The sequence below is a fragment of the Giraffa tippelskirchi genome, chromosome 7 (genome assembly GCF_054371585.1).
Source record: "Giraffa tippelskirchi isolate mGirTip1 chromosome 7, T2T-mGirTip1v1.2.pri, whole genome shotgun sequence".
Classification (NCBI taxonomy): Eukaryota; Metazoa; Chordata; class Mammalia; order Artiodactyla; family Giraffidae; genus Giraffa; species Giraffa tippelskirchi.
This window is the reverse complement of record NC_137281.1, coordinates 69,477,686-69,501,817: the sequence shown is the minus strand read 5'-3', so window position 1 is coordinate 69,501,817 and position 24,132 is coordinate 69,477,686.

Below are 24,132 nucleotides of genomic sequence, written 5' to 3'. Positions count from 1 at the left end.
GGCACTGGTGTCACCACCAGGAACAAAACATAGAAACAGAATTTCTGCCCTTGGGGAGCCTGGACTAGTGGGAAATGCTGATAAATAAAAAGATGATGACAATGGAGCCCAGTAAGAGCTATGTTAGGGCAGTAAAGAGCACTGTACGTGCTTGCAGGACACGCCCCAACTCCAGGCTTAGAGGGGAGAACAGGTGTCTCCAGATTTTTAGACTGAGATCTGCAGAATCACTAAGATTTGGAGAGGGTTAGGAGGAAACATACTTCAGATGAAGAAAATAGTGTATAAGAGAGCCTGGAAGTAAACGTAAGTTGAAAGATTTGGGGGAAACGAAGGATGACAGCCAGGAAATAGGCAAGTAAGGGACAGATTAATTCAGGGTTTTCTGAATTTAGGAGAATGAACAAGAAGGGTGCAAGCAGTTTGTGCTAAGGACACTCACTTTGCCTCACAGGGAACTGGGATATCCGTATGAGTGAGTGAGTGAAGTCGCTTAGTCGTGTCCGACTCTTTGCCACCCCGTGGACTGTAGTCCACCAGGCTCCTCCATCCATGGAATTTTCTAGGCAAGAGTACTGGAGTGGGTTGCCATTTCCTTCTCCAGGGGATCTTCCCCACCCAGGGATCGAACCCGGGTCTCCCACATTGTGGGCAGACGCTTTACCCTCTGAGCCACCAGGGAATCCCATGTTATCAGTATAGGAGGCTCTAATAGAATTGAGAAGGCTAACCCTGGTAGCTCAGCCAGTAAAGAATCTTCCTGCAATGCAGGAGACCCCAGTTGGATTCCTGGGTTGGGAAGATCCCCTGGAGAAGGGATAGGCTACCCACTCCACTATTCTTGAACTTCCCTGGTGGCTCAGACGGTAAATAATCCACCTGCAATGCGGGAGACCCTGGTTCGGTTCCCGGGTTGGGAAGATTCCCTGGAGGAAGGCATGGCAACCCATTCCAGTATTCTTGCCTGAAGAATCCCATGGACAGAGGAGCCTGATGGGCTACAGTCCATGGGGTCACAGAGTCAGACATGACTCAGTGACTAAGCATAACACAATAGAATTGAGAAATACACCAGTTCAACCACAGCAAGGAGATAGAGAAGAGATCAGTGCTGGATGAGACTTGGTATTTGAGACTTCATAGTAAACATTGGGAATCCTCACAATTGTGCCTAGTGTAGGGCAGCAGGATGGGTGGATAGTCCCGTCCTTGCAAAATAATGAGATTCCCACAAGAGGGCGCCCTTGCAAAAGAAAGTCTTCATCCATTCACATCCTTTGTGCCTGACACCAGCAAACAGAGAGGAAATGAAGACCCTCAGAGAAGCCCAGCAGGAAGACAGACATCCCCTGATGAAGACAGAAATTCCCTGACCCCTTTAAATTCCTGTGGAACTGAAGCACAGGTGTTCCTGAGATCCTCCATAAAAACAGATTCCTATTATCACCTCAGACTCTTGAGAGTCCCTTGGACAGCAAGATTAAACCAGTTGATCCTAAAAGAAATCAATCCTGAATATTCATTGGAAGGACTGATGCTGAAGCTGAAGTTCCAATACTTCGGCTGCCTGATGCGAAGAGTTGACTCATTGGAAAAGACCCTGATTCTGGGAAAGATTGAAGGAGGGAGGAAAAGGGGACGACAGAGGATGAGATGACTGGATGGCATCACTGACTCAATGGACATGAGTTTGAGCAAGCTCTGGGAGCTGGTGATGGACAGGGAAGTTCGGCGTGCTGCAGTCCATAGGGTCACAAAGAGTTGGACACGACTGAGCGACTGAAGAACAACAACAAATTATCACCTTAGGGCTCTATTTTCTTATCACATCCCTCTTCAGGAGTCTCACACTATAAGAGCGCTAATTAAACTTGTACTTATCCTCTAAGCAATGAGCTGCCTGCCTTTGGCATCTAGAAGGATTCAAGACGAACCTTGTGGCTCCTTTCAGTTTTAGACCACACACATCACTGTTGCTACAAGACCAAGAGCTTGTGTCTTATTTGAAGTGACACACCATAGTCATGTAGGCAGCTCTAGAAATAAGCGTGTCATCTTAAAGTCACTTGGTTTCTTAGTGATATTATCTTGGAATTCCAGGCCATTTCCTCAGGAAGTGCTATTAGCAGTACAGGATGTAGAATTTAGTCTAATGAGCAGACAACAATAGGAGTGTTTTAAGCCCAGGCTACATCTCGGCTGACTGCTTAAATTAAAAAGAATAAATAGGTCCTATTTTTTCTTGCCTAAGAACCCCTCAACGGAAAGGCCCTCCCCTGCCCCCACAGGTGATGCCATAAAAATATATAGCAGTTAGTGAATATTATCTGACATGACTCCTCACTTGCTCAGACTTTTTCCAAGGTTCTAGGAGGGTCCTAGCAATTTTGTATTATAATTCTGTTTTTTTTTTTTTCTTAAATGTGGCTTCCCCAATTAATTAAACTTCAGGCTGTTCCCCCAAAACCTTGATTCCCAGGTGTTGTTTATGTGAAGCCATACCTAGGTGCATCCTTTCAGGAGCAGAAGACCTGTCAGTCGCTGCTAGAGTAACCACATCTAGGACAATAGCAATTGTTTCAAGTCACAAGCATTTCCACCAGCTTTTCTCTCCTGGTCTTTCTTTAAGGGACCATTGTATCAAAGAAAAGGAAGGAAGTGACTAAGAAAAGGAAGTTATGCCTAAGTCATTGGAAAAGTATATTTGTCAAATGACACAATCTTTTCCCAAAGTTGAAGTTTCAGGTGAAGTTAAGGACAGTGTGAATTAAAACATGAATCTTTGAGGAGTTGAACTCCTTTCCTGCCCTGTTTCTACTTTTCTACCTATGGACTGTCCTTTGAACTTTTACAGATTTTCCCAGGATCCCTTCTATATTCCCAAACACACTTAATCCATGGTCTGTCTACCTCTGTTTCCTTTTTCCTCTGCCCCCCAAAGATATGTGTGATTTTGAATAGATGGCTTCATTTCCACCTTCGGCTCGTGAGGATGTCTGTGATGGCTGCAGACATATTACTTCTGTTTTCCTGGAGCCATTCCCATCCCTGCCTGTCTTAGACAGCTCCCTTCCGCATGATTTTATTCTGTCATTCCCCTCAACCGCATCAGCTAGCAAGGCTAATGGAGACAGCAAACTCAGCCTGTTTTTTTGTCCATCTCTGCCATGGGAAATCATTTCCAATGCTGTTGACTCTTCGCAGTGGAAAAGCAGGAAAGAATCTTGTTTTGTGGTCTCAAGCCCACAGTGGCAGAGACTGACTTACTGTAAAACTTCCAGCTTCAGGCAAAGAGGGGAAAGAGTGCAGGGCACATGTAAAATAATGGAATGCACACATATGCACACATATTTAAACATGTCTTAGGCTTTCACAGTAACTTGATATGCACCTGGATGCAAGACCCAGTTTCCAACTCTTTCTACAGGTTGGATATGTGTTTGTGAGGGAGCCCCCCTTTTTTTCTTTGACATTCAGTTAAGCTAAAAGCAAAAACTACCATCTGTACTGCCTCTGATACAGTAGATTGCTAAAAGCTGTTCCCTGTCAGACCTCTTCTTTCAGCCTTGGCGAGGAGACACACACACATATGACACTTCTCTCATCCACACATGAAACACACAGATTTTTTCAAGGTCATAGGTCTGCTATAAAACCATCACGCTAAATACAAAATTCTTTCTAATGGCTGACTCGCTTTCCATGGCCACAGCAGAAGGGAAGGTCTTCATTTCACTTCCAGGTATTTTGGCGTGTGTGTGTGTGTGGTTTTTGCTGCTGAGGGCACAAACTCTCTCTAGTCCTCAACTGTGTTCCACATTTTTCATTAACACTTGCATTTAAGCAGCTCATTCTAAATCTTTCCGTTGTTTCTGTTCTGCGTGAACTATTTGCTGGCAGTTGCCATGCCAACCCCAAATCCTGGGGTCCTGCTGCTAGATCACAAGCTGCCATTAGCATATTTTTAATAGCACCTGATTGCCCTCCAAAGACCTTCCAGTAGCTGAACACCATTAGCTCAGAGAGTCACGAGATTTGACTGCATATTTACAGACTGGATCAGGGAGAGAACAGTCTAAGCTGCAAAGCCGGTTTCCAGGCTTAATTCCCCCAAGCGCCAGGTTGGTGCCCTGGGTCTCATTCACAGGGAAGATCCTCAGAATTGTGTGGCCCATGGAGGGATGAGTTCTTGCTTCCTGGAGCTGACTTACCCTAATGTGGATGACAACATGACCCTCAAGCTGGTAAAAGATGTCTGTCACTTGTACTGAAAAATAAGCCACTCTCCATTCTTTAGGGACCTGGGCAGGGGTGGTGATGCTAACACCTTGCTCTTTCTAATTTATACCAAACTGAATAGAACAGGCAACGTTGATCATAAATCAGTTTCTCTTAAGAAAAGAATTAGGGAGAGAAGAGTGAATGAGAAGTGTTTCATAACTGAGAGAGTTAAGACAGATTATTTCAAAGTATGTAGTTAAGAGCTTTTGAAATTAAGTTGCTTTGAAGTTCTGAAGACTCTCAGCAGCCAATGAGCTAAGTAAGAGAAGGTTGACACCTGAAGTGAAGACAAGAGGAAGTTTAAAGTGTCTACTAAAATCTGAGGAAATCAAAAAGAGTTAGGTGAAACTGCAGGTAAAAACAATTTCGTGATGAGGGACCTTGCAAACTCAGATGCTTCTGGAGACAAGACAGATAAGGCAAATGAAGTGAGATGCTTGGTGGATGATGGAAGGCAAAGGGCCATTAGTCTCAGTGCTGTGGAGACACGAGTGGTGTAAGGACTGGAGCCATCTAGTGCTGACTCTATCCAGAGTGAGTGCTTCTCCTGCAGGGAGGCAGGAGACCCCAATGCCGGCAAATCTTCAGAGGACTGAAGAAAATTAGAAATACATATATATATATATATATATATATATATATATATATAGAGAGAGAGAGAGAGAGAGAGAGAGAGAGAGAGAGAGGAAAATTCCCAGTTTTAAAATATTGAGCATATATTAATTTGACTTTACTGAAACATTGGACCACTCAACACTGCATAGGGCAAAAAACAATCACCTGACTTCTTATGTTGAATATGCTCCATGAGCTGCCAATTTGTAGCCCATTCTAAAAGGAAGCTATGTTTAATCCTAGAACTACGATTGCTAACTAAGGAACTGTATTTTTATATAAAGCATGTGTGTGTTGATCTGTATCCCCAGGTAAATTTTCATGAGCCTTAGTATTTGGTTCATATAATCAACCAATGCTAGAAGAATGGCAAGAACAATGAGCAGTACAAGAGCTCAAAAGACAAAACAAAACACGGTTGTCTGGTACCATCATAGAAGGCTTCAAAAAAGAGGCAGGACCTTCTGTGTCTTTCAAGGATGGTTGAATTTGGAAAAACAGAGATGAGGGGAAATTCCTCGGGTAGAAGGTTCAGTGGGAGCCACAAGTCCAGAAGAAGAAATTATAAGATGCTTTATTCTCCACTGAGCAGACTGGAACATCATAGAGGCAATGCTGGGTTAAAATATAAATAGTAACTCAAAACAAAAAGGGACTTCCCTGGCGGTCCAGCGGTTCAGACTCCATGCTGCCAATGCAGGGGTGTAGGTTCAACCCCTGGTTGGGGAACTAAGAGCCCACAGGCCATGTGGTGTGGCCAATAAATAAATAAGTAGCATTACTGCTCACTTACAGTCCTTAAATTCACATATTAGGTCTGAGAGGCGCAAAAAACAGAATTTATCTTGGGGATGTAGACTCAGGTGTTTGCATATGTCTGCCTGAAAAGCTGACAATCTGAAAGGCATTGCCTTAGTACTCACAGAATTTACTTAAATTATGTTCAGGTGGATACATTTTCAATTTTCTCCAGAAGACATGTGTTTCTTCCTTTTTTTTTTTTACTACCAATATAAACTGACACTGTATTAATAGATCACAAGCCTAATTTGTAACCCTGGGATCACAAACCTAGATTTTCTTCAAGGACTTAAAAAGTTTACTTGCCCATTGAGGTCAATTCTTTGACACTTGCCACCTGTGGTTCTCAAAGAGCTTGGTGGTTTCAACATTAATTTGGTTAGTGAATAGACTAAATATTATGATAAGTCTATCTGTTGGTGGAGAATGTGGGGCTTTTAAGTATAAAGACTCTGGCTTTCTAGTATAATTTAATTACGCATGTGTCTGTGCAGAACTGCTTCCTACAGCCCTCCCAGGCAGCCAGATGTGGGAGGAACGATGGAATTAGCTCATCTCCAATCAGGGCTGCTCTGAACAAGAGTCTGCAAGAGTGGGAGGAGGGCCTGGAAGGGTGCCAACAGGCACATACATAGGACTATCAGGAGGAAGAAAGTTGATTAAAAGTCCAGTTAAGTCAAGTCAAAAGAATAATAAGTCAAAAAGTTCATCAGGCTTGAGGGACATGAGCCAAAGGATCAAAGTAAGGGTCAGAAACAGGATGATTGGAAACAAAGGCAACGCAGGAACTGACCCTGGGAAAGCTGAGACAATGCTCCAGCGTATCTCAGGCACAGATGGGTGAGCCCAGCTGGACAGGACCCTTGTTATGACAGTTTCAGAGCCTGGACGGATCCTCAGAACCTGATGGGAAGAAAACAATGCTGAGAGACAATTTTGCAAGCACTAGTTTTGCAGCACTGTTTCCCTAGCCTGTCAAACGAGAGATTTGGGCTGACTGTCTCTCACGTCCACGTGAACGACACGTTCTCTGACACCATCTGGCTAAAGCACCATTAGGCCCAGGCCTCTCCCAGGACCAGCCAGTCCTCCCTGAGCCTTTGAAAACTTATCTGAAGTGAATATGTGGCTCCCAGCACTTATCCACCTGCAAGTAATATCTGAGGAGAGCAAACAGCCCCAGCAGAGCCCCAGAACACCAACCCCTCCTCGGAAAGGGAAGCCACCTTCCTTAGCACCTCCTGCAGGAAGGAAACGCCTGTAGAGACTTCCTTTCCATATATCCCAAGATCAGGGCCAAGAATCTGGGGAAATGCTTGCGATGGGTATGTGCCGTCCTATAAATTCAAGTACACTGATGAGGCTGAAAGAAAGCAAGATCGTGCATGCCAAGTTTGCCTGTGGTCACAGAGTGAGGCTTTGCTGTTTCCTGAAGATAGGAACTGGAATCTCTTGGGGAAAGCTGCCTGGGCTCACACATTTCACCCTTGGCCTACTTTGTTTATCTTGAGACCACTGAAGCATTCAGTCTAGACCGTACAGTATTTCTACATCTCCTGTGACTTCTTTCCCAAGCATCTGGTTTTTCTCAGGCCCCACGTGACTCACCCTTCCTGGCCTGTGCTGGGACCCAGGAAGCCCTGCAGAATGTCCTCGCCTGGCCTGGTCACTGCAAATGTCTGCTGAGCTCTGGGCTCCGTCTGTAAGGTGACTTGTCAAACTGTGCAGATTTGAGTTTTCTTTCTGGACAGTGAGTCTGGGGCCTTGGACAAGGACTTTCTACTGGACTTCAGAACTTGGGAAAGTAAGCAGCCAGGGAGCTCCTGCCCTGGGAATCTCTGCCTCAGGGCTGATATCTGGGAACTTCTGAGGAAGGAGCCCTGAAACTCCTCAGGAGGCCCCAGTTCCTATACAAACTGGCTTTCACGTCTTTCATGTCTGTTGTGTCATGGTCTTTGTTATTTTGGTTTTTCTTCACTTCTGTAATCCTTAAGAACCCACCCATCAAGCAAGGGTTTCTTGAGTAGCTGCAACATAGCTGTGCTAAGCTAACTGCTTTGGTGAAGGCTTCTGATCTCAAGAAGCATATCACCGAGGTGAGATAATAAATAATTCATATCAAGGAACACTGAGTAACACAGGCTGTGTGTCACGAAGGTCTTCTTGTGAGTGGCAGACAAGTTCTGTGAAAATAGAGGCTAAAGGGAGAACAGTGGATGTTTCTGAGTAGAAACAGATTTGTTGTAGGCTCTCTAGAATTAGTAGAAATTGAATAGTGGATGGCTGCTAAGGCTTTCGCATGAGAAAAATTATGTGATTTTATTCAGATAGGTAGAAACAGTGAATTAAGTAAAGCCTAGGACAACAGACCAGATTGGGTTGATTTATCATGTTGTTGCATCATCTTGTATTACCTTTTTATATCATGCAAGACAAAAATTTGACTTCTATTTGATACAGATTCAGATAATCTCTAGGCACTTACATAGCTCTCCCTCTGGGTTTACAGAAATGTCCCAATAACTCAGGTGCTCCCTTTTTAGGAGTGTTTTCTAAGACAGCCAAAGGACAAATGATACCAGTGGGACTTGTCTTGCTTGCGAGAGACGAAACTGCTCACTTGTTGGCCAGAATTTCTGGTTCCTCTACCTATTCCAAATCTTGCCTCCATAGACAACATTGTGTTGTCAAGGATGTCATTGCAGTGTCAAGGATGACACTCCGAGTTCTCGTAAACTTTGGCCAAAACATTACATGCTCTTTCAATTTCACACCATTTTCTTTCAACACAAAGTTTTATGTTATTGTGCTAGATATTGTCTATTTGGGATCAGATCCATTTCTGTCCCAGGCTTTGCCCAGTCCTTGACATACCACTTTCATATAACATTTGCTTCTCTTGTCTTAGGAGTGGTCAAGATAAGCTCAAATTTGTAAATATTTATAAATATTTCTGAAACATTTCTGAATATGTAACTCATATTCATCTTAGATATCAGAGAGTCTTGATGTCCTTGGATTAATTGTTCTATCACAGACATCCAAAGGAGGGATATATCCCAGCAGCCTCAGGAGACACTGAGGCCAGAAAGAGGCTGGTCCTGTTGATGCCCTCAGTGGAGTCCCTGCCGAGGGGTTGATGCCACCTCCTCGGTGAAGACAGGTACCAGGAAAGACAGCCATGATGGGAGCTATGTGAACATTGGGAACCAGAGAATGCCTCAGATGGGTAGTGATGTGCTTCATCAGAACTGCAAGGGATGGCCCAGTTAGTCACAGGGAGGGGACAGGACAGCCTGTAGAGAGTACACCCAAAGCTTTGCACTTGGACAACCTGCCCTTAAAACATCTTCTGAGCTGTACCTGATGGCTCCCAGTTACAATCAAATCTTTATCTCACACAAGTTTGGATGTGAGAGGACTAATGTAAGAGGAATTATGTAAATAAGGATGCTATACCCAACATACCCAATGAAGCTGTTTCCAAAAATAGAGGAGGATTTATAGGAAGGTATTTGGAGCTCCATGGTAGAGAGTGCAGCAAGATTTGGAGTAGGTAGAGGAACCAGAAATTCTGGCCAACAAGTGAGCAGTTTCGTCTCTCGCAAGCAAGACAAGTCCCACTGGTATCATTTGTCCTTTGGCTGTCTTAGAAAACACTCCTAAAAAGGGAGCACCTGAGTTATTGGGACATTTCTGGTTCCTTTGTTTTCACAGAAGAGGAAGCATTGTCCTGTGATAAATGAATACAAAGGGGATTGGGTAAAATTTTAAAATGCTGCACCTGATTCTGGGTGTGAGCAATCAACATTCTTTCAGTGTGTACCCTGTTCTATTGCATTAAATGCTTTGTAAGCTTTAGAACAAGGGCACCTCTGAAGTGAGACATGTGCACTACTGTGTGTCCTTCTGAGATGTAGCCTAGAGACTGGAAGTCTTTGCAAGAATGCTATAGAGTAGGGTTCTGACCAGATGAGTAATACTGCCTTCATTCATTTGCCAGCAACACTACCAGGGAATGAATCGTAAAGAACGTAAGAAAAAAGTACACTTAATTAACCACATCAACAGATTTATTTTGAGTCCTGATGCATGGTGAGCACTGTGATGGACACTAAAGTTATGGGGATAAATGGCCCTTGCCCTCAAGAGCTTAAAGACTAACGGAGTGGAGAGAGAATTTAGACATGTGCTTGTTTTGATAGATCCTTTGATATATATGGGACTATATGGAAACACAAGAGGACATTTGTATGGATAGCATGTGGGGGTGATCACATCATAGGAGTTAAACCCAAGGAGAAATGTCTTTCATCACCTTCTTTCTCTGTCCTCTAGGGTAGAGACTGGCAAACCACGACATGCAGACAATCTGGCCCACTTCTGCTGTTTGTAAGTAAAGATTTATAGGAAAACAGCTATATTTACCTGTGTACATGTTGTCTGTGGAGGCTTTAGTGCTACAATGGCTGATATGAATAGTTTCAACAGAGATTAGAAGTCCTGGTTAGAGAAGAATGTCTGCCAATCTCTGCTTCAGGGTATGGTTCTCATTCACCTGATTGAAGCTGGCTGGCAAATAACACATCTACAATCCAGTGAATAGGACGAAGGAAAAGAGAAAGAAGAGTGAATCAATTTTTTAAAGAATGTAACCCAGAAGTAGACTTATGTGCACTTATCCCTGGCCAGAATTTAGTCACATGTTTTGTAAGGAGTTCCCAGACTTCTTCCAGTTTGATACAGAAATACTCACAGAACTCAGCATGCACTTAAATTCATGGCCAAGATTTACTGTAAGAAAAGAAAAAGAGAAACCAACAAAAGTCAAAGGCCCATTGGGTGAAGTACAGAGGTAACCAGTTGCAAGCCTCCAAAAGGACTCCCCAGTCAAGTCACTTAGGATATACTTAATTCCTCCATGAACAAACTGTGGTAACATGTATGAAATGCTCTGTGCCAGGAAAGCTCAGTAGAGACTTGGTCCCAGGGGTTTGTATTGGAACTGGTCATGTCACTTTCTACTTGAGAATGTGCCAAAATTCCAGACTTCCAGAAGAAAAGCAAGAGTTCAGCATGATCTATATATTTCCATACCATTTAGACATAGTGATCCACTCCTATCAGGGACTGGTGGGAATCCTCCTAAAATTCGAGTTTCCAGATGCCAGCCAAGGGTCAGTCTTGCAAGCAGAACTTTCTAAGGATAGAACTCTCAGGCCTACTGTGATAACCCTTAACTGCACACAGGCCTACACTTGCAAGGGAAGCTGGGGAATGCAGCCCAACTAACCTTGGGAGGTTTGATGATTAAGAGAAAATGAAAATGAAGAATGGATACTGTGAATAATGAGCAATTTCTGCCACACAAGGGAAGGAATGGAAGCAGGGTAGGGTTTCTTAACTCTGGAACCTTTGACATTTGGGACTAAGTTATTCTTTGTTGCAGAAACTGTGCTGTCTACATGTCAGTAGCAACCCCCTGAGCCCTGACAATCTGGATGTCTCCAGATATTGCCTAGTATGCTCTGGGGGGTCACAGATGCCCTACCTGAGATCCAAGCCAGGGTATGAAAGCTAGAGAGATTAGTCCTTGTTCAGGAAACTACAAGTAGTTGGGTACAGTTTCAGTATCAAGTGAGTGTTGAAAAGTGGCAAGAAATTAGATGAAGGCATAAGACTGGGGCCAGATTATAAAGCAGTGTGTGTGCCATAATAAGGGGTTTGGGTTTTTAAAAAATACTGTTAGACGTATGAGGTACTGAAGATGTTTAAGCCCAAGGATCATTTTTGTAATTTTTAGAAAGCCAGATTGACCTACAATTGGATAATTAATTGAAGGGCAATAGTCTGGAGTCAGACTAATTAGAATGATATGTCATCTATTCAGGTGAGACATTTTGAGGAATGAAATGAAGACAATGGAGGTTGAAAATAAAAAAGGAAGAGTTTGAAGAATATCACATAAGGAGGAAAAGACAGGGCTTGGTGATTGGTTGTAGATGGAAACGTCTCCCAGAGTTTGGCTTCGGGCATCTGGGTAAGTAGGTTGCCATTCACTGAGATAACAAAGTCAAAAGAAGGAGAACAATTTAAGGGGAAAGTCATCAGATCAGTTTTTGACTTGCTAAGTCTGAAGTGCCTGTTGGACTTCCGTTAGGAGATTGTTGGTGTGGTAAATAGTTTGATATGCTGGACGCTTGGTGTTAAGTGGGCAGGAGGAAATAAACCATGCATGTACAATCAACTACTGTCCACATTTCTTTCCTCACTGGACTTTTAAAGCCCAATAGCTTAGTTTCAACTGTGTATAAAACAATTGTTCCATTAAGCTTTTTAGGTGGAGAGGGTAGTTTCCTCATTCACCATTTATTCAGATGGGTCTTGAAAGTGAAAGTCACTCAGTCGTGTCCAATTCTTTGTTACCCCATGGACTGTGTAGTCCATGGACTTCTCTAGGCCAGAATACTGGAGTGGGTAGCCCTTCCCTTCTCCCCATGGACTATACAGTCCATGGAATTCTCCAGGCCAGAATACTGGAGTGGGTAGCCTTTCCCTTCTCCAGGGGATCTTCCCAACCCAGGGATCGAACACAGGTCTCCCACATTGCAGGCAGATTCTTTACTAGCTGAGCCACATTAACACCAGCTACCTACATATTTTCATGTCTTCCTAGACTACGTGTCATTTTTCGGGCACGGTGACTATTTAGGCTTTAGTAACTTTTCTGCTATGAGAACTTAGGCTCTACTGGCATTCAATGTCATCAAGTAGAAACAATCTTTGCAGGAACTGAAGTACAAAAACTTAGGTAATGATACAGAAACTACTATTCTGGAGTTAAAATGACTTCAGCAGATGACATTTCATGCTGGTGACTACAGTTTCACTGTCTGCAGGAGAAGGTATCCTGTGTCTAGCAGAGTAGTTAAATTTGCATCCTGTCAGGCAGGACATGCATCATGTGGTTGAATTAGTTGGAGATGTTACTTTAATTAGTAATCAAGGCACAAGATGTTAAGCCAGAGAGCACTGATTCTGAGCCCTGCATACCTCAATCCATAATAATAAGGGAAAGTGCTTGTATACATTCCTTACTGAGTGTGATATGAGAGTAAAGAGTGGGATAAAATTTAGGATCTCGTCTTTAATGACTCGAACACAGATGTTGCCGTTGACAGGAAGAGATATATTGAGTGTTGTTTCTTCATTTGCTTAGCAAGATTTGACATGTGGTGAGCCAGAATAGAAATTTGAAGAGTTGATTCAAGATGTGTTGAGGGAACTTTGGGTGAAAGAAGTGATAAAAGAAGCAGGTCTGGATATACAGCATTATGCTGCAGATGGAAACTTTCTTTTTTAAAAAAAACTTCCCAGGATTGCCTGTTTTGATAAGCTGGTGGGTAAATTCAGTTACTCTTAGGAAAGAATTTTTAAAATACATAAAATACAGAGCCAGGATATCATAACTCTAAATAATGTTAGTTGTCCATCTATTTGTGTTTGTTTACATAGTGATCAGTGCTCACAGATGGCCCTGAAAGCTCGAACTGGGGGAAATAAAATAAGGTGATGGAGTACGGGGTGGGGTTGTATACCAGGTCCCCAAATGCCAAGTCTTCCAAGTCGTTTTGATTCATATTGACTGTACTTTTCATTGCTGGCAAAGGCTAAGGAATGTGCCATAGATCAGTCAACAAGAAGGATGAGCAGATTCTATTAAGATAGGGGCATTGATATTGGTAGATCTCTTCTTTGAGAAAAGAAAATAGCCATTCTTCACTGTGTCTGCTGAGTAATAATACAGACATGGCACCATGCCAAGAACTAGAAATGTGTCCTTAATATTGCCCCATCCTAAGTATGACCCGACTCATTATCCTCGGACCACCCAAAAGAGCCAGGATTTAATATACTACTATCACATTCTCTTCTCCCACCAGCCATACTTGCTAATCCCTGAAGGTGTAGTCATTATTTTTGAATTGCCTATCAAGTTTTCCCATTCCTTGTGACTATGTTCACCTATTTTACTTTTGAAATTTTTGAGGGCAGTGAATTTCGATGGTCTTTGGGATCAATCACCTCCCATTTAATGCATTAAGGTAGTATTTGGGCCAGTACCTCCCAAAGCCAGTACTCTGGATCTCAAGTCTATCCAAATCCACATCCCATGTTTCCATAGTACATTTTCAAATTAGCCTATTGGCATTTGTTTTTAAAGTATACAGTCACTAAGCTACTAATGACTGTTGCTCTTGGAGAGGGTTATGCCTTTCCATATATACAGATCTTCCTCAATTTATGATGAGGCCACATTCCAATAAACCCATCATAATTTGAAAATACTGTAATCAAAAATGCTTTTAAGGTAGTTCCCTAGAAGTCCAATGGTTAGGACTCCATTCTTTCACTGCTGACGGCACAGGTTTCATCCCTGGTCAAGGAACTAAGATTCTGCAAGCCATGTAGTGTGGCCAGGAAAAAACAAAACAAAGCAAAACAACAAAAATGCATTTAATACACCTAAACTGAACATCATAGCTTAGCAGCCTAGCCTACCTTAAGTGTGCTCAGAGCACTTATACCAGCCTGCAGTTGGGCAAAATCATCTAATTCAAATCCTATCTTTCAATAAAGTGTTGAATATATCATTTAATTTATTGAATAATGTACTGAAAGTGCAAATCAGAATATGGATACAGATAATCAGTGCATCAGTTCTTTGCCTTCACAATCTTATGACTGACTGGGAGCTGCCACTGCCCAGCATCACAAGAACATATTGTCCCACTTGTTGCTAGACCATTGAAAAGATCAAAATTCAAAGTACAGTTTCTACTGAATGTATGTTGCTTTTGTACTATTGTTAAGTCAGAAAATTGTAAGTTGATCCATCATAAGACAGGACCATCTATATTTTCCTTCATCTGTTCCTACAACACATATTTAATCATCATGCTAGGTTATTGGCAATATATGGATTTTGTCTGAGTTCTGAAAGGAAAAGGAAGGCATATTTAGGTTGGGTGATTTAAAGGAAGTATTACAAAAGTGACTTTTTACAAATTATCTGTTAGGTGGAGTTAAACCCAGGGAAAGGTCCAGGGATAGTGTAATTTCCTGGAAATACTAGCAGTGGTGGGGAATTCATCAGCACGACTACAAATAAAAGTTGAGAGGAGGGAAACTGAGGCACGGAGACCTGTATGGAGACAGCCAATAGATAAGAAGCTGTGACCTTCAGTTAAAGGAAGCCATCAGCCCTTGATGACCTTGCAGGAAGGGCTTTGGGAAGAAATAAACATTTCAGACCACACTCTTCTCACACCTATCTCCTTTTGGTGCTATCAATCAATCCTTCTAGGATACTGCTGATATCATCAGTACAGATCTGCTTCTTAGGACCCAGCAGTGTGAGAACGCAGGGGAATGGATTTAAAGGGGCAAAGGAAGACACTTAACATGCTTTAAGACAGGGTTCCTTCTATGAGCCTGTGCAGTTCTTCCTGCACTTCTGCAGATGCAAGAATCACATGGAAGTCTTGTTAAAATATAGATTCTTGGGCCTTACACCACCCCACCTCCAGCAATTCTGATTCAGTCGATCTATAGTGAGATGGGAAAATTAGCATTTCTAATACACTCCTGGTGTTGCCTCTGCTGCTTGTCTACAGATCACATTTTGTGTTACACTGGTCTGACATTTTGAGATAGGGCAATCCCAAACCCTAAGGAATGGAGATCTAATAGCAGAACATGGTCTCTATTACAATAGTTGAAACAGTATTTTTGCCACCTTATTAGAACAACATCGACAAGCCTGCTTTCAAGACAAGGTGATCTGGACTAGAAGAGCTCACCAAAGAAGAGCTTTGAACTTGCAAGTATGAATGTTAGAATGGTCATAAATTTAACTTTTCTCCTCCTAAGTAAATCTTCCTCTTTAAAGAAGCTACTGCCTCACTCAGAGGAAGCTGGAGACATTTCGCTTCCCATGTGTACAAAGGCTAACCTGTGTGTGTTCAGTCACTCAGTCATGTCCGACTCTCTGTGACCCCATGGACTGTAGCCCACCAGGCTCCTCTGTCCATGGGATTTCCCAGGTGAGAATACTGGAGTGGGTTGCCATTTCCTACTCCAGGGGATCTTCCTGACCCAGGGATCAAACCTGCGAGTCTTATGTTTCCTGCACCTGGGTTCAATCCCTGGGTTGGGAAGATCCCCCGGGGTAGGAAATGGCAACCCACTCCAGTATTCTTGCCTGGAGAACCCCCATGGATGGAGGATCCTGGTGGGCTGCAGTCCATGGGGTCTCAAAGAGTCAGACACGACTGAGCAACTAGATGCAGCATCAGCAGGTAGATTCTTTAACCACTGTACCACCTGGGAAGCCCCTAACCTGTGTAGAGACACAATTTTTATTACTGAAATATATATATTATTAACTTTTTTAATTAAAAGAGAGAATGGCAATCAGATGAATTCATTTTTAACATTTTCTATAATAACTTTTTTTCTGAGGGAACCTCTAAACTAAAAGAAGAAAACAACAAAACAGCTATAGCGTTCACACAGGAAAGCATGGGAACTTTTATCCTAAATATTCCTGGATAAGAACCAAATTCTTTCTTATTTGCTACTCTTTCTCTAGCATTATTCTATGAGAGTAATCTACAGTATATCAACGATAATGAGATAAGTGGCTCAGGGATCAAGTTATCAGGGAAGAGGAGCTGGTCTTTGGCTAAAGAGCAAGACAAAATTAAAGTGTTTGAACTGAAACACCTGCTCAGATCAATCTGAGCATATTCAATACGTGAACAAACTGATGTCTCACTGCAAATGGTCTTATCTCCCATTAGCTATTCTAATTCTTTCCTTTATCAGTAAAGCTTTTCGTTCAAGTAGATCAAACCAACTGTCCCACTTCCTTACCTCTCACTCATTCATTGTCCATGGATCCCAACTTCTTCCAAAACTGCATTAGCAAAAGCTGACCTGATTATCTGATCTCTCAGTAGCATTCAATACTGTGAACTACTCCATCATCTTGTTGGTTTCTGTGGCATTACTTCCCTTTGGGTGCTACCCACATCCCTAGTGATTCCGTAGAACCCTAGTAAATCTGTTGTGTCATGTAGCTCAGTCTCTACTCAGAGACTTTCCCAAAGATGTTCAGAACAACAACTAAAAGTCATCTAGCCTTAGATTCCTTTAAGAATATTAAAGGGAATATAATTCAGCCATATTTATCAAAGATTCCTGTAATGTTTACCACTTTCCCTAAACCTCACAGCTAGTCTGGAACCCCTCAAACCACAATCTTCAAAATTCTCTTCCTGAGCTCCAGAGACAAGACTCTTCTTTATACTCCCACATTCTTCTTCCATCCATTTCTTTATTATATAGATTTATTTGCCCTTTCTGCCTCTGCTTTCCTTACTAATTTGGAAGAGGGAAGAAGCAAGAAATCAAGGGCCAAATGCACATTTCTTCTTCAGGCATGGATGAGAAGTGGAGGAAAAGCAACATACAGGGTTGATGACTCACACATAAATACTTTTGTTCCACTACACGCTGATGCTCTTTCATTGACCCCTCTTCCTCTGCCTTCCCCTGAAATTTTGGCATCACCTCAAGTTTCCAAGATTGTACTACCCTGCTGGTTTTTTATCAGCTACTCTTGTGATTCTGCCCTCTCTCTCTCTGAATGAGAACTGTGAATAATTTTCTTTGGCTCAACATGTACTAGACATTTCCACTTGGATAACATACAGAAGTCCCAATATTCAGCATTATCCAAATGGCACTTGTCATCTCCATATATGCTTTTCCTCCAGTGTTCTTGTAATTGCTCCACATTGCTTCCATGGTGCTGGAAGCTTAGCACCATGCTGATTTACCCCATCTTTCATACACCATCTCAAATCAATCACCAAGTCTTGGGTTATTCAGTTCTAAACATCTCTCCAATTCATTGCTCTTTCCCCATCTCTGTGTTTCTGCTCTAAGATATACCCTTAATATATCTCCCCTGACACTCTCTTCAGCAAGTAGTGCTGGGAAAGCTGGACAGCCACATGCAAGTCAATGAAGTTAGAACATATGCTTGTATCATACACAAAAATAAACTCGAAATGGCTTAGAGACTCACGTATAAGATATGGTGCCATAAAACTCCTAGATGAGAGCATCAGCAAAACATTCTCTGACAGAAATCACACCAATGGTTTCTTAGGTCAGTTTCCCAAGGCAATAGAAATAAAATAAAAAATTTAAAAAATGGGGACCATATCAAACTTATAAGTGTTTGCACAGCAAAGGAAACCATAAACAAAATGAAAAGACAGCTCACAGAATGGGAGAAAATATTTGCAAATAATGAGACTGACAAGGACTTAATTTCCAAAATAGACAAACAGCTTATACAGCTCAATAACAACAACAAAATAACCCAATGAAAAATGGGCCTAAATAGATATTTCTCCAAAGAAACCATACAGATGGCCATAGACACATGAAAAGATGCTCAACATTGCTAATTATTCAGTTAAGTTCAGTTCAGTCGCTCAGTCGTGTCCGACTCTCTGCGACCCCATGAATCGCAGCACGCCAGGCCTCTCTGTCCATCACCAACTCCCGGAGTCTACCCAAACCCATGTTCATCGAGTCGGTGATGCCATCCAACCATCTAATCCTCTGTCGTCCCCTTCTCCTCCCGCCCCCAATCCTACCCAGCATTAGGGTCCTTTCCAATGAGTCAACCCTTCGCATGAGGTGTCCAAAGTATTGGAGCCTCAGCTTCAACATCAAACCTTCCAATGAACACCCAGGATTGATCTCTTTCAGGATGGATTGATTGGATCTCCTTGCAGTCCAAGGGACTCTCAAGAGTCTCTCCAACACCACAGTTCAAAAGCATCAATTCTGCGGCGCTCAGCCTTCTCCACCGTCCAACTCTCACATCCATACATGACCACTGGAAAAACCATAGCCTTGACTAGACGGACTTTTGTTGGCAAAGTAATGTCTCTGTTTTTAAACATGCTATCTAGGTTGGCCATAACCTTCTTTCCAAGGAGTAAGCGTCTTTTAATTTCATGGCTGCAGTCACCATCAGCAGTGATTCTGGAGCCCAAAAACGTAAAGTCTGACACTGTTTCCACTGTTTCCCCATCTATTTCCCATGAAGTGATGGGACCAGATGCCATGATCTTAGTTTTCTGAACGTTGAGCTTTAAGCCAACTTTTTCACTCTCCTCCTTCACCTTCATCAAGAGGCTCTTTAGTTCTTCTTCACTTTCTGCCATAAGGGTGGTGTCATCTGCATATCTGAGGTTATTGATATTTCTCCCAGCAATCTTGATTCCAGCTTGTGTTTCTTCCAGCCCAACGTTTCTCATGATGTACTCTGCATAGAAGTTAAATAAGCAGGGTGACAAGATACAGCCTTGACGTACTCCTTTACCTATTTGGAACCAGTCTGTTGTTCCATGTCCAGTTCTAACTGTTGCTTCCTGACCTGCATACAGGTTTCTCAAGAGACAGGTCAGATGGTCTGGTATTCCCATCTCTTTCAGAATTTTCCACAGTTTATTGTGATCCACACAGTCAAAGGCTTTGGCATAGTCAATAAAGCAGAAATAGATGTTTTTCTGGAACTCTCTTGCTTTTTTGAGGATCCAGCGGATATTGGCAATTTGATCTCTGGTTCCTCTGCCTTTTCTAAAACCAGCTTGAACATCTGGAAGTTCACGGTTCACGTATTGCTGAAGCCTGGCTTGGAGAATTTTGAGCATTACTTTGCTAGCATGTGAGATGAGTGCAATTGTGCGGTAGTTTGAGCATTCTTTGGCATTGCCTTTCTTTGGGATTGGAATGAAAACTGACATTTTCCAGTCCTGTGGCCACTGGTGAGTTTTCCAAATTTGCTGGCATATCGAGTGCAGCACTTTCACAGCATCACCTTTGAGGATTTGAAATAGCTCAACTGGAATTCCATCACCTCCACTAGCTTTGTTCGTAGTGATGCTTTCTAAGGCCCACTTGACTTCACATTCCAGGATGTCTGGCTCTAGGTGAGTGATCACACCATCGTGATTATCTGGGTCGTGAAGATCTTTTTTGTACAGTTCTTCTGTGTATTCTTGCCACCTCTTCTTAATATCTTCTGCTTCTGTCAGCTCCATACCATTTCTGTCCTTTATCGAGCCTATCATCTTTGCATGAAATGTTCCTTTGGTATCTCTAATTTTCTTGAAGAGGTCTCTAGTCTTTCCCAATCTGTTGTTTTCCTCTATTTGTTTGCACTGATCGCTGAGGAAGGCTTTCTTATCTCTCCTTGCTATTCTTTGGAACTCTGCATTCAGATGAGAATATCTTTCCTTTTCTCCTTTGCTTTCCACTTCTCTTCTCTTCCCAGCTATCTGTAAGGCCTCCTCAGACAGCCATTTTGCTTTTTTGCATTTCTTTTCCATGGGGATTTTCTTGATCCCTGTCTCCTGTACAATGTCACGAACCTCTGTCCATAGTTCATCAGGCACTCTATCAGGTCTAGTCCCTTAAATCTATTTGTCACTTCCACTGTATATTCATAAGGGATTTGATCTAGGTCATACCTGAATGGTCTAGTGGTTTTCCCTACTTTCTTCAATTTAAGTCTGAATTTGGCAATAAGCAGTTCATGATCTGAGCCACAGTCTGCTCCTGGTCTTGTTTTTGCTGACTGTATAGAGCTTCTCCATCTTTGGCTACAAAGAATATAATCAATCTGATTTCGGTGTTGACCATCTGGTGATGTCCACGTGTAGAGTCTTCTCTTGTGTTGTTGGAATAGGGTGTTTGCTATTATCAGTGCGTTCTCGTGGCAAAACTCTATCAGCCTTTGCCCTGCTTCATTCTGTACTCCAAGGCCAAACTTGCCTGTTACGCCAGGTGTTTCTTGACTTCCTACTTTTGCATTCCAGTCCCCTATAATGAAAAGGACATCTTTTTTGGGTGTTAGTTCTAGAAGGTCTTGTAGGTCTTCATAGAACCGTTCAACTTCAGCTTCTTCGGCGTTACTGGTCGGGGCATAGACTTGGATTACCGTGATATTGAATGGTTTGCCTTGGAAACGAACAGAGATCATTCTATCGTTTTTGAGATTGCATCCAAGTACTGCATTTTGGACTCTTTTGTTGACCATGATGGCTACTCCATTTCTTCTAAGGGATTCTTGCCCACAGTAGTAGATATAATGGTCATCTGAGTTAAATTCACCCATTCCAGTCCATCTTAGTTCTCTGATTCCTAGAATGTCAACGTTCACTCTTGCCATCTCCTGTTTGACCACTTCCAGTTTGCCTTGATTCATGGACCTAACATTCCAGGTTCCTATGCAATATTGCTCTTTACAGCATCGGACTTTGCGTCTATCACCAGTCACATCCACAGTTGGGTATCGTTTTTGCTTTGGCTCCATCCCATCATTCTTTCTGGAGTTATTTCTCCACTGATCTTCATTAGCATATTGGGCACCTACTGACCTGGGGAGTTCATCTTTCAGTGTCCTATCCTTTTGCCTTTTCATACTGTTCATGCTAATTATTAGAGAAATGCAAATCAAAACTGCAATGAGGTATCACCTCACACTGGTCAGAATGGCCATCATTAAAGCGTCTACAAATAACAAATATTGGAGAGGGTGTGGAGAAAAGGGAAGCCTCCTACACTGTTGGAAAGAGTATAAATTAGTGCAGCCACTATGGAAAACAGTATGGAGGTTCATGAAAATACTAAAATTATAGTTGCCATATGATCCAATAATGCCACTTCTGGGCATACATCTAGACAAAACTAATTCAAAAAGATATATGCACCCTTGTGTTCATAGTGGCACTAAATAGCCATGACATGGGAACAACCTAATTGTTCATCAACAGATGAATAAAGATGTAGTATATGTGTATGTATATGTATATATACATATATATATGTATATATATATAATGGAATATTCAGTTCAGTTCAGTTGCTCAGGCATGTCCGACTTTTTGCGACCCCATGGACTGCAGCACGCCAGGCTTCCCGATCCATTACCTGGAGCTTGCTCAAGCTCATGTCCATCGAGTCGGTAATGCCATCCAATCATCTCATCCTCTGTCATCCCCTTCTCCTCCTGCCCTCAATCTTTCCCAGCATCAGGGTCTTTTCAAATGAGTCAGTTCTTTGCATCGAGTGGCCAAAGTATTGGAGTTTCAGCTTCAGCATCAGTCCTTCCATTGAATATTCAGGACGGATTTCCTTTAGGATGGACTGGTTGGATCTCTTTTCAGGCCAGGGGACTCTCAAGAGTCTTCTCCAACACTACAGTTTAAAAGCATCAATTCTTCAGTGCTCAATTTTCTTTATAGTCCAACTCTCACATTCATACATGACTACTGGAAAAACCATAGCTTTGACTATATGTACTTTGGTCGGCAAAGTAATGTCTCTACTTTTTAATATGCTGTCTAGGTTTGTCATAGTTTTTCTTCCAAGGAGCAAGTGTCTTTAAATTTCATGGCTGCAGTCACCATCAGCAGTGATTTTGGAGCCCAGGAAAGTACAGTCTGTCACTGTTGACATTGTTTCCCCATCTATTTGCCATGAAGTGGTGGGACTGGATGCCATGATCTTCATTTTGAATGTTGAGTTTTAAGCCAGACTTTTCACTCTCCTCTTTCACTTTCATCAAGAGACTCTCTAGCTCCTCTTTGCTTTCTGCCATAAGGGTGGTGTCACCTGCATATCTGAGGTTACTGACATTTCTCCCAGCAATCTTGATTCCAGCTTATGCTTCACCCAGCCAGGCATTTCGCATGATGTACTCTGTATGTAAGTTAAATAAGCAGGATGACAAAGGAGCCTTGACATACTCCTTTCCCAATTTGGAACCAGTCTATTGTTCCGTGTCCAGTTCTAACTGTTGCTTGTTGACCTGCATACAGGTTTCTCAGGAGGCAGGTAAGGTGATTTGGTATTCCCATCTCTTTAAGAATTTTCCACACGTTGTTGTGATAAAGGAATATTACTCATCCATAAAAAGAATGAACTAGTGCCATTTGCAGCAATATAGGTGGACCTAGAGATTATCATAGTAAATGAAGTAAGTCAGGTAAAGACAAATACCATATGATATCACTTATACGTGGAATCTAAAATAAAACATAAATGAGCATATCTACAAAACAGAAGCAGACTCATAGATACAGAGAATGGATTTGTTGTTGCCAAGGAGGAGGGGATGGGGAGGGAAGGATTGGGAGTTTGGGATTAGCAAATCCAATCTCCTATATAGAATGGATAAACAACAAAGTCCTAATGTGCAGCACAGGGAACTATATTCAATAACCTGTGTAAACCACAATGGAAAAGAACTGAAAAAAGTGTGTATATATATGTATTACTGAGTCACTTCACTGTACAGCAGAAATTAACACAACATTGCAAATCAACTATATTTCAATAAATTTTAAAATATATTTATATCTCCCCTGTAACTGCTTCAACAGTACCCTAAATGTGACCCTGCCTACAGGTTAGCTCTCAAATCTAATTTCTTCATCACTGACAAAGTGACCTATCTCTAATGTAAATCTTACCCCATTATTCTACACTGTGCTATTTAAAATCCATCAATGTCTGCCTCATTACTTATAAGATGTGAGTGCTTCAAGATTTGAGCTCTACCTGCCTCTCACTTTATGCTACAGCTCTCCTGTAAGGTTTGCAGATCCTCCAAACCAATCTCTATACCTTGGCTTGCACTTTTTTCTCTCTAAACTGCCTTTGTTTCTCTACTGGGCTAGTGCCAACTCATCATTTTACCTTCCTAGACTGATCTTAATGAACCACCTTGTGGTGCCTGCTCCCATAGCATGGGATTTATCATATTGTATTCTCATGTCTGTTTATTGCCTGTCCCTGAGGAGGCATTTCTCACAAGTGTTTTAGGACTTGTCAGAGGTAGAGGCTTAGACCATGTAATCATAGTCTAACATTCTCTGATTCATCTCGATACCTTCCTATACATTTAGAGAGTGTGTTCACTTATGCTCACACTGTACCCTTCCTACCTTCTCCTCATTCCTCTGCTTTCTCTCCCAGGGCCTCATGGAAGATAGATAGTTGTTCTCAACCCTGGTTTCTCTGTGGCACTTTACAAGATAGAGATGCTGCTGCTGCTGCTGCTGCTAAGTCGCTTCAGTCGTGTCCGACTCTGTGCGACCCCATAGACGGCAGCTCACCAGGCTCTGCCATCCCTGGGATTCTCCAGACAAGAATACTGGAGTGGGTTGCCATTTCCTTCTCCAGTGCATGAAAGGGAAAAGTGAAAGTGAAGTCATTCAGTCGTGTCCGACTCTTAGCGACCCCATGGACTGTAGCCTCCCAGGCTCCTCCGTCCATGAG